General features: G+C 35.7%; 1 long non-coding RNA gene across 1 annotated transcript in view; it reads left to right on the top strand.

The window, feature by feature from the left end:
• Positions 1-2,927: 2,927 nt before the first annotated feature.
• The window catches only part of LOC111819413 (uncharacterized), a 34,610-nt gene continuing 28,360 nt past the window's right edge, over positions 2,928-9,177 (top strand). The window contains exon 1 of the long non-coding RNA XR_002823052.1: positions 2,928-3,011. This is a non-coding gene — a long non-coding RNA (uncharacterized LOC111819413). The remainder of the gene's footprint in view (positions 3,012-9,177) is intronic.

A 9,177-nucleotide genomic window follows, 5' to 3' on the forward strand; every position in this document is an offset into this window, starting at 1 on the left:
TTGCAGAAGGAATTGTTCCTGGGTTCCATGCTAACTAATTCCTAGTGTTAACTCTGATCTAGAGATGAAGATGGGGACAGATCAGAATTAGAACGCAGAACGTGATTGTTCTCATCCTGAGATATTTAATACCTTTTTGGACTCCGTAAATCTGTTTTGTTTTTTCCTAGCTGTGCCTGCTACCTAACTGGTCAGGAATAGATTAGACAAAGCTCAGATTCTCTCATTATGAAGTTAAATGTAACTGGAAGAGTTTGACTGCTTTGGTAATATTAATTATATTTCTAACAAAAGAAATCCGATTTTATCTATACAAATTCTTTGTCTGGTTATTTTGGGATACAGTCATTCAATAGAAAAAACAAGCAAATAAACAAAAATACCTTGCTAGTAAAATACGTTTGCTTATCACAAGATTTGTCATGTATTTGGCATTTATTAGAAAGAATATTTATTGTAAAACAAAGGGTAATTTATTGATACACTTTGTTCAAATCAGCTTTCCTCAAATTACAAACTAATTAAATGGTGAAATATTGAGATATTTTGAAAACCCCAAAATCAAACCTAACTTTCTTTTATAGGATCCTGAATATTAAATGATTTTGAGTCTTAGATAGTTCCTAGTTATTAAAGTAGCTTGAGCCCTTACTATCCACCTTAAATTTCAGAGCAAATATGGCATTCCATTCTTTAAATTCCCGCTAGTGTCTTGCTAGAGAGAACGTATCTGTCTCTATCCTTAGCACTACTAGTTAACTAAGAAAAGGAATCTTTCTACTGATTCAAAGTATTTTTCTTCCTTTTATTTATTTAGTTTTTCTTGCGGGAGAATAGTTATTTTATATTTCCATGGAAGTGTTGTGTATCTGTGCAAAGTGTCGATGAAGGATTATAATTTCGGGTTTATATGTATCTGGAATTAAACCTGAAGATCATCAAGTATAAGCTGTCTGACCTTGGAAGTATTTTTTATACTCTGAGGCTGTTTTTCACCAACTGAAAAAGAAATATTATCACTGTGCAGGGTTGTTGTTAGAATAATTCATGATGTTTAGCTCAGTTAATGTTACTTCCTCAAGCCCCTTTTCATTGATCCCATGGTTTCTGCACTTTGGTCACCCTGTAAGATGTTGTCGTTGTTGTTAGGTGTTGTGGAGTCTATTCCAACGCACAGAGACCCTGTGTACAACCAAACAAAACACTACCCAGTGCTGGGCCATTCTCACGATCGTTGCTGTGCTTGAACCCATTGTTGCAGCCACTGTGTCAATCCATCTCGTTGAGGGTCTTCCTCTTTGTCACTGACCCTCTACTTTACCAAGCATGATGTCCTTCTCCAGGGACTGCTCCCTCCTGATAACCTGTCCAAAGGATGTGAGACAAAGTCTTGCCATCCTTGCTTCCAAGCATTCTGGCTGTACTTCTTCCAAGACAGATTTGTTTGTTCTTTTGGCAGTTAATGGTATTTTTAATATTCTTTGCTAACACCATAATCCAAAGCCGTCAATTCTTCTTCAGCCTTCCTTATTCATTGTCCAGATTTTGCATGCATACGAGGCTATGGCTTGGGTCAGGTGCACCTTAATCTTCAAGGTGGCATCTTTGCTTTTTACCACTTTAAAGAAGTCTTTTGCAGCAGATTTGCCTAATGCAGTGCATCTTTTGATTTCTTGACTGCTGCTTCCATGTGTGTTGATTGTGGATCCAAGTAAAATGAAATCCTTGGCAACTTCAATATTATCTCTGTTTATCGTGATGTTGCTTATTGGTCCAGTTGTGAGGATTTTTGTTTTCTTTATGTTGAGGTGTATTCCGTACTGAAGATTGTGGTGTTTGATCTTCATCCGTAAGTACTTCAAGTCCTCTTCACTTTCAGCAAGCAAGATTGTGTCATCTACATAACACAGGTTGTTAGTAAGTCTTCCTCCAATCCTGAGGTCTCATTCTTCTTCATATAGTCCAGTATCTCAGATTATTTGCTCATCATAGAGATTGAATAGGTATGATGAATGGATACAACCCTAATGCACACATTTCCTGACTATAAGATCGAAGTCATGAACTCCAGTGCTTATAAATTTCAAGTAAGAAGATAAATTAGTAAATGGAGTCTTGTATAAGACAATGTGGCAAGTTGAGGAGCTTGTCTAATTGGATTGTGTGTGTGTGTCTTTCTAAAAGATGGTGAGTTTACTCAGTGTGAGAATATGATTGCCTTTTGGGCAGGTGCTAAATGATCAGCTACAATTTTTCAAAAGATGTGAATTTGGATATTTGTGTGAGTGTGACATATATCAAAGTTTGGCCATTCATTTAATTCTTTAAAAACATTCTGCAAGATTAAAATAGCATCCAGGAACAGTGCACACAAAGGTATATTTAAAAAAATCACTTTTTCTGATTATCCAGAGAAATATTTCGATTCACTTTTTTGAGACCATTGTACTTGAACTCATTTAGATCTCCCCATTACTTCATGATAAATGTTCCCGTTTTTCAATTGAATTGACTATGCTTTATGAAACATCACAACGTATTCTTGTTGTCTTCTTTGCTTGTAGCCCTCAGAAATGAATGAGACACAGTGGTATACTCTGTTCTGAAGAAAGCCTATTCAAAGAAGCAAAAAGGCAAAACACATCCAGCTCAAAAAAGAAGAGGTAAAATTTTTTCCTTTGTTTTCTTGCTACCTGAAAATATATCAAGTAAGAAAAATAAACATGATATCATACCAATCGTGTTCATGCATGTTTGATATTCTACGCCTGGTTCTTTAAATGTTAAGAGGTATATGCATATGTAATATTCAATGATATTTGTGATCTGAGTAAATAGTGACATTAATCTTAACCTCCAGAACAAATTTTCTTTTTGCTTTAATTCTGAGGCCTTTGTTATATAACCTGCCTTTTGATTGTGTTCAGGCTTTCCGTGGCATATTATTGCAGTATACCTGGGAACCACATGTTTTCTTCTCCTGCTGGCAATCGCAGGTTTAGGATATATGTGTGAGTGTCAGGTACACATAGTACTTACAAGGACAATGAGTCGGGATGGAAAGTGAGATACTATAATTGTTGAACTGCTGCTGAATCTTTGTAAACTACAAACGTGTACAGAAATCAGTGATCATGATGGTGGTGATGATGATACCGATGATGTTAATGCTTTTATTATTTTGCTATTATTCAAAATAATATTGCTATTATTTACAATAATAAATATTTTATTATTTGCTACTATTTTTATACCACACAAAATAGCACACAGCTGTGATTTTACAAAAATTTCACTGATAAATACACTGTGGATTACAGATATATTCTAACTTATTTTTTGGGTAATATGATGTTTGCTACATGACCAGAGATTTGTGGAAATCTTTATTTGACCTTTGCATTCACTATTTTACAGAAGAAGTGCCTCCACTTCTGGCCAAGACACATGCCTGCCATTCAATAAAAAATTAGTAGACACACACACACACACACACACAAACAGACACACAAAAGCAAGAAAATGACCCATTGTCAGAAGTTAAAATAAGTCTACTTGGCCAAACCCAGATATTTCCCGGATGTTAGCATTATTAGTGAGCAATTTTCAAACTAAGTATATTATGGCAAAAACTAGTGGGGAATTAGGAGATCATGCATGAACATATAGGGGGATTTTTTCAGAGAGATGGAAACAATAAAAAAAAGAGCCAAATGGAAATGCCAGGGATAAAAATACGATTAAATAATTCCTTCTATCAGTTTATCAGAAAACTGAGGGAGAGGAAAACAGGAGCGGAAAAAAAAAAATCAGCGAACTTGAAGACAGATAAATAGATGTTATCCTAACTGAAACACACACACCAAAAGTGAAACCAACAGAGCATTCAAGAACTGCAGGAAAATATCAAGCAATCTAACAATTATTTACTTGGAGTCCCAGAAGGAGTAGAGGAAGAGAATAAGTCGGAAGAAAGACTGGAGTGATAATGGCTTAGAATTTTCTGAAATTAATAAAAGATATTAAACTATAGACCCAAGAAGCTCAGAAAATACTAAACAGGATTTAAAAAAATTAGCACATTGGCTGAAAATGGAAGATAAAGAGAAAAATTTAAAGGCAGCTGGGGGTGGGATGGGGTGGTAAGAAATATTATAGAGACAGAGAGGAAAAAAGATAAGAATTACAGAAGATTTCTAATCTAAAAGTATGGATGCCAGAAGTCAATGCAGCGATATTTTCATATTGCTAAAAGATAATTCTATACCCTGCAAAAAGATAACAAATCTTTCAAAAATGAAGACAAAATACAGACTTTCTCAGAGAAGTAAAAACTGAGAGAAACCACCTCTATTAGTCTGGCACCGCAAATTGTATGTGTATATATTATGTATATAAAATAGACATGCACACACACATACACACACGCCTAGAGTTGAGATAAATATTAGGTATAACTAATAAACCTATTGTCAAGATAAAATAAAACCATTATAAATACATGATTCATTCAAAAGAATGCAAGAAAAAAGGAAAAGTAAGGACAAATGGGACACACCGAAAAACAAATGGCAAGATGGTAGATCTAAAGCCAACTATATAAACGATTACTTTAAATGTTAGTGGTCTAAGTACCTCAAATAAAAAGCATAGATTGTCACATGGATAAGAAATGAAAGACCAAGTATATGCCGCCTATAATAAAACCTATTTTAGACATAAAGACATAGATGAGTCAAAAGTAAAAGGATGGAAAACATATTTCATGCAAACACTAACCAAAAGAAAGTTGGAATGGCAATGGGAGTATCAGACAAAGTAGACTACAGAACAAGGAATATTGCCATGGATAAAGAGGACTATTACATCATGTTGAAAGATCAATTGAAGAAGATGAAATAACAATTCTAAATGTGTATGCACCTAATTGTAGAATTGGAAATGAATGAACCTAAAAGTGACAGAACTGAAGGAGAAATAGACAAATCCTCAGTTATAACTGAGCACTTCAGCACACCTCTCTGAGTAATTATCAGAATATTTAGACAAAACATCAACAAGAATACAGAAAATCTGGAAAAGTACTATCAACCAAATTGACAAATTGACCTAATTAACATATATAGAGCATTCCACTCAACAACAGATGAAAATGTATTCTTTGTAAGGACATATGAAACAGTCAACAAGACAGACCATACTTAGACCAAAAACAAATGCCCCCAAATTTAAAATATTTGAATAATACATAGCGTGTTCTCTACCCATATTTGAATTACTGTAAAAATCAAAAGGTAAACATGTCTAGAAAATCCACAAGTACATGGAAATTGCACAGTGCACTCACAGATCAAAGAATAAATCACACTGGAAATGAGAAAATATTTAGAATGGAATAAAAATAAAAGTCCAACACGGCAAACTTTGTGACCCTACCTCCAGCAATACTTAGAAATTATAAGACAAAACCGTTTTTAGAAGAGAAGAGAGGTCTGAAACCAATGATTTAAGTTTCCATTTTTAGAGTTAGAAAATAAGAACAAATTAATCTCAAAAACTGCAGAAGGAAGAAAAAAGGCAAGTGCAGAAATACATAAAATAGAAAAGTAAAAAACAATAAAGAAAAATTAATTAAACTAGAAGCTGGCACTTCGAACATATCAATACAATATATTTTTTTAAAAAAGAAAAAATGACAAGACAGTTACTAACACTAGATATGAAATTAGGGACAGTACTACGGATTCTACAGACATTTAAAATATGATAAGGGAACATTATGAACAACTTTTTGCTAATACTTTTAAATAACATAAAATGTTCAAATTTCTTGAAAGAAATTCACTTAAGAAGCAATAGCTAACATAATTAGTCCTGTATCTATTAATTTAACTTGTGGTTCAAAAATCTTCCCACAAAGAAAACTCCAGGCTTCACTGATAAATTGTATGAAACATTTAAGGAAAACATACATATCAATTCTACATAAGCTCTTTCAGAAAATAGATGAGGAAGGAACATTTCCCAATTCATTTTATGAGGCCAGCATTTCTCTGATATAAAACCCAGACAAATTCCCTGTAAAGAAAGGAAAAACTCACTGCTATCGAGTCAACTCTGACTAATAGAGACCCTACAGGACAGAGTAGTACTGCCCCACAGGGCTTCCAAGGCTGTAATCTTTCTTTAAGGAAGCAGACTGCCACATCTTTCTCCTGCAGAGCGGCTGGTGCATTTGAACAGCCAAACTTTCGGTTCGCAGCAGAGGGCTTTAACAACTGCGCCACCAGGGCTCCCTAAGGAAAGAAAACTACAGACCGATATCCCTCCTGAACATAGACCCAAATTCCTTAACAAAAATATTAGCAAATAGAATCGAACAATATAAAAAATAATAATACATCATGACCAGATGGAGTTTATCCCCAAAATTCAAGATAGTTTAAACATTTGAAGACCAAATAATATAATTCACTATTTCAAAACACAGAAAAGAGAAACCATACATTCAACTCAATATATGCACAAAAAGCACATGACAAATTTTAACATACAGTCTTGATAAAAGATCTTATCAAACTAGAAATAGAAGAGACTTTTCTCATCCTGCTAAAGGTATCTTTGAAGAACCAACCTTCCATACCATACTCAAAGTGAAAGACAGATGCTTTACTGCTTGTTGTTGTTACTTGCCATCGGATTGATTGTAACTCATGGCAACCTCATGTGCATAGAGTAGAACTGCTCCATAGGGTTTTCAATGCTGTGACCTTCAGAAACTGATTGCCAGGACTGTCTTCTGAAGCTCCTTTGGGTGGATTTGAACCACCAACCTATTGTCTAGTAGTTGAATGCTTAACCTATTGTGCCACCCTTAAAAATGAAAGACTGAATGCTTTATTGCTACCATACTTAAAGTTGTCACTCCTACGCTCCCTATCACCTCTTTTTTGGTTTACTTTTCTTCATAGCTTTTATTACAATATAACATAATATGCATCTGACTTATGTAATTTGTTTATTGTCTATCACTGCACTACAATATAAGGTCCACGAGCACAGAGATATTTACTTGCTCTGCTTCATGACTGCTGTATCTGCAGCTTCTAGAACATTATCGTTGCTAGGTGTCGCAAGTTGGTTCCAACTCATAGCCGCCCTGTGTACAACAGAACCAAACACTGCCCGGTCCTGTGCCATCCTCACAATCGTTGTTATGCTTGAGCTCAGTGTTGCAGCCACTCTGTCAGTCCATCTCGTTGAGGGTCTTCCTCTTCTTCGCTGACCCTGTACTTTCCCAAACATGGTGTCCTTCTCCAGGAACTGGTCCCTCAAGATGACATGTTCAAATATGTGAGAGGTAGTCTCGCCGTCCTTGCTTCTAAGGAACACTGTGGTTATACTTCTTCCAAGACAGATCTGTTTGTTCTTTTGGTAGTCCATGGTATATTCATTATTCTTCACCAGCACCACAATTCAAAGGTGTCAGTTCTTCTTCGGTCTTCCTTATTCTTTGTCCAGCTTTTGCATGCATATGAGGCAATTGAAAATACCATGGCTTGGGTCAGGCGCACCTTAGTCTTTAAGGTAACATCTTTGCTTTTCAACACTTTGAAGAGGTCTTTTGCAGCAGATTTGCCCAATGCAATGCATCTTTTGATTTCTTGACTGTTGCTTCCATGGCTGTCGATTGTGGAGCCAGGTAAAATGAAATCCTTGACAACTTCAATATTTTCTCCGTTTATCACGATGTTGCTTATTGGTCAAGTTGTGAGGGTTTTTGTTTTCTTTACGTTGAGGTATAATCCATACTGAAGGCTGTAGTCTTTGATCTTCATCAGTAAGTGCTTCAAGTCCTCTTCACTTGCAGCAAGAAAGGCTGTGTCATCTGTGTAACACAGGTTGTTAATGGGTCTTCCTCCAATTCTGAATCCCCTTTCTTCTTCACATATTCCAGCTTCTTGGATTATTTACTCAGCATACAGACTGAATAAGTAGAGTGAAAGGATACAACCCTGACACACACCTTTCCTGTCTTTAAACCATGCAGTATCCCTTTGTTCTGTTTGAACAACTGCCTCTTGATCTATGTACAGGTTCCGCATGAGCACAATTAAATGTTCTGGAATTCCCATTTTCTTCAATGCTATCCATAATTTGTTATGATCCACACAGTCGAATGCCTTTGTGTAGCCAATAAAACACAGGAGAACATCTTTCTGGTGTTCTCTCCTTTCAGCCAGAATCCATCTGACATCAGCAATGGCATCCCTGGTTCCACGTCCTCTCCTCAATTTGGCTTGAATTTCTGACAACTCCCTGTTGATGTGCTGCTGCAACCGATTTTGAATGAGCTTCAGCAAAATTTTACTTGCATATGTTATATGATAAGTATATATTGACTGAATAATGAACCTGTTACTCTGATGAAGAAAAATAACTTTAAGATCTACCTTCTAGAATTCTGCTAGTTAAGTTAAAAATCTGTTAAAAATGCCCATTCCTCTTCTGAAAATAACATTGCCCAGAATTCTGAGAAAAATATAAATTTTCTGCCTTCTAGTATATCCATTTTTATGACTCAGTAATAGTGGATGATAAATTCAAATATACTAGTTGAACTAAAGATCATATTAACTGATATTATGCAGACTTTTAAGCTTTCATCATTTTAGCTATTATGTAAAGGGAGAGCAGCCTGAATTTGACTCTGAGGGGAGACTTCCTGTGCAGGGGTTAGCTGGAACATCACAGAGCAATCAGGTTCTTCTTTCTCTGCTCACGTCACCTCTTTGTAACTTGTTAGTTAGTGAGAGACTTCTCCAAACTCTGGAATACCGAGGCATGGCATATAAACCACCCAGAGGTAAGATGATCTCAGGATAACTATTAAGTAAAATTTAATAATTTATTCTCCCCTTGTAGACATTAAAGGAGTCCTGGTGGCACAGTAGTTAAATGCTCTGTTTTGTAGTAAATATAGTTTTCTATAAAGTATATCTGCCACATGTCTTTCAGTTTGTATACTGTGGGTGCTTTTATGTTGCTGTGATGCCTGAAGCTATGCCACTGGTATACAGATACCAGCAGGGTCAGCCATGGTGGACAAGTTTCAGGTGATGTTCAACCATTTGAAGAGGTAGCATATGATCAGGAACCAATGGTACTGAAGGAAGA

The sequence above is a fragment of the Trichechus manatus genome, unplaced genomic scaffold (assembly GCF_000243295.1).
Source record: "Trichechus manatus latirostris isolate Lorelei unplaced genomic scaffold, TriManLat1.0 scaffold00559, whole genome shotgun sequence".
Taxonomy (NCBI): domain Eukaryota; kingdom Metazoa; phylum Chordata; class Mammalia; order Sirenia; family Trichechidae; genus Trichechus; species Trichechus manatus.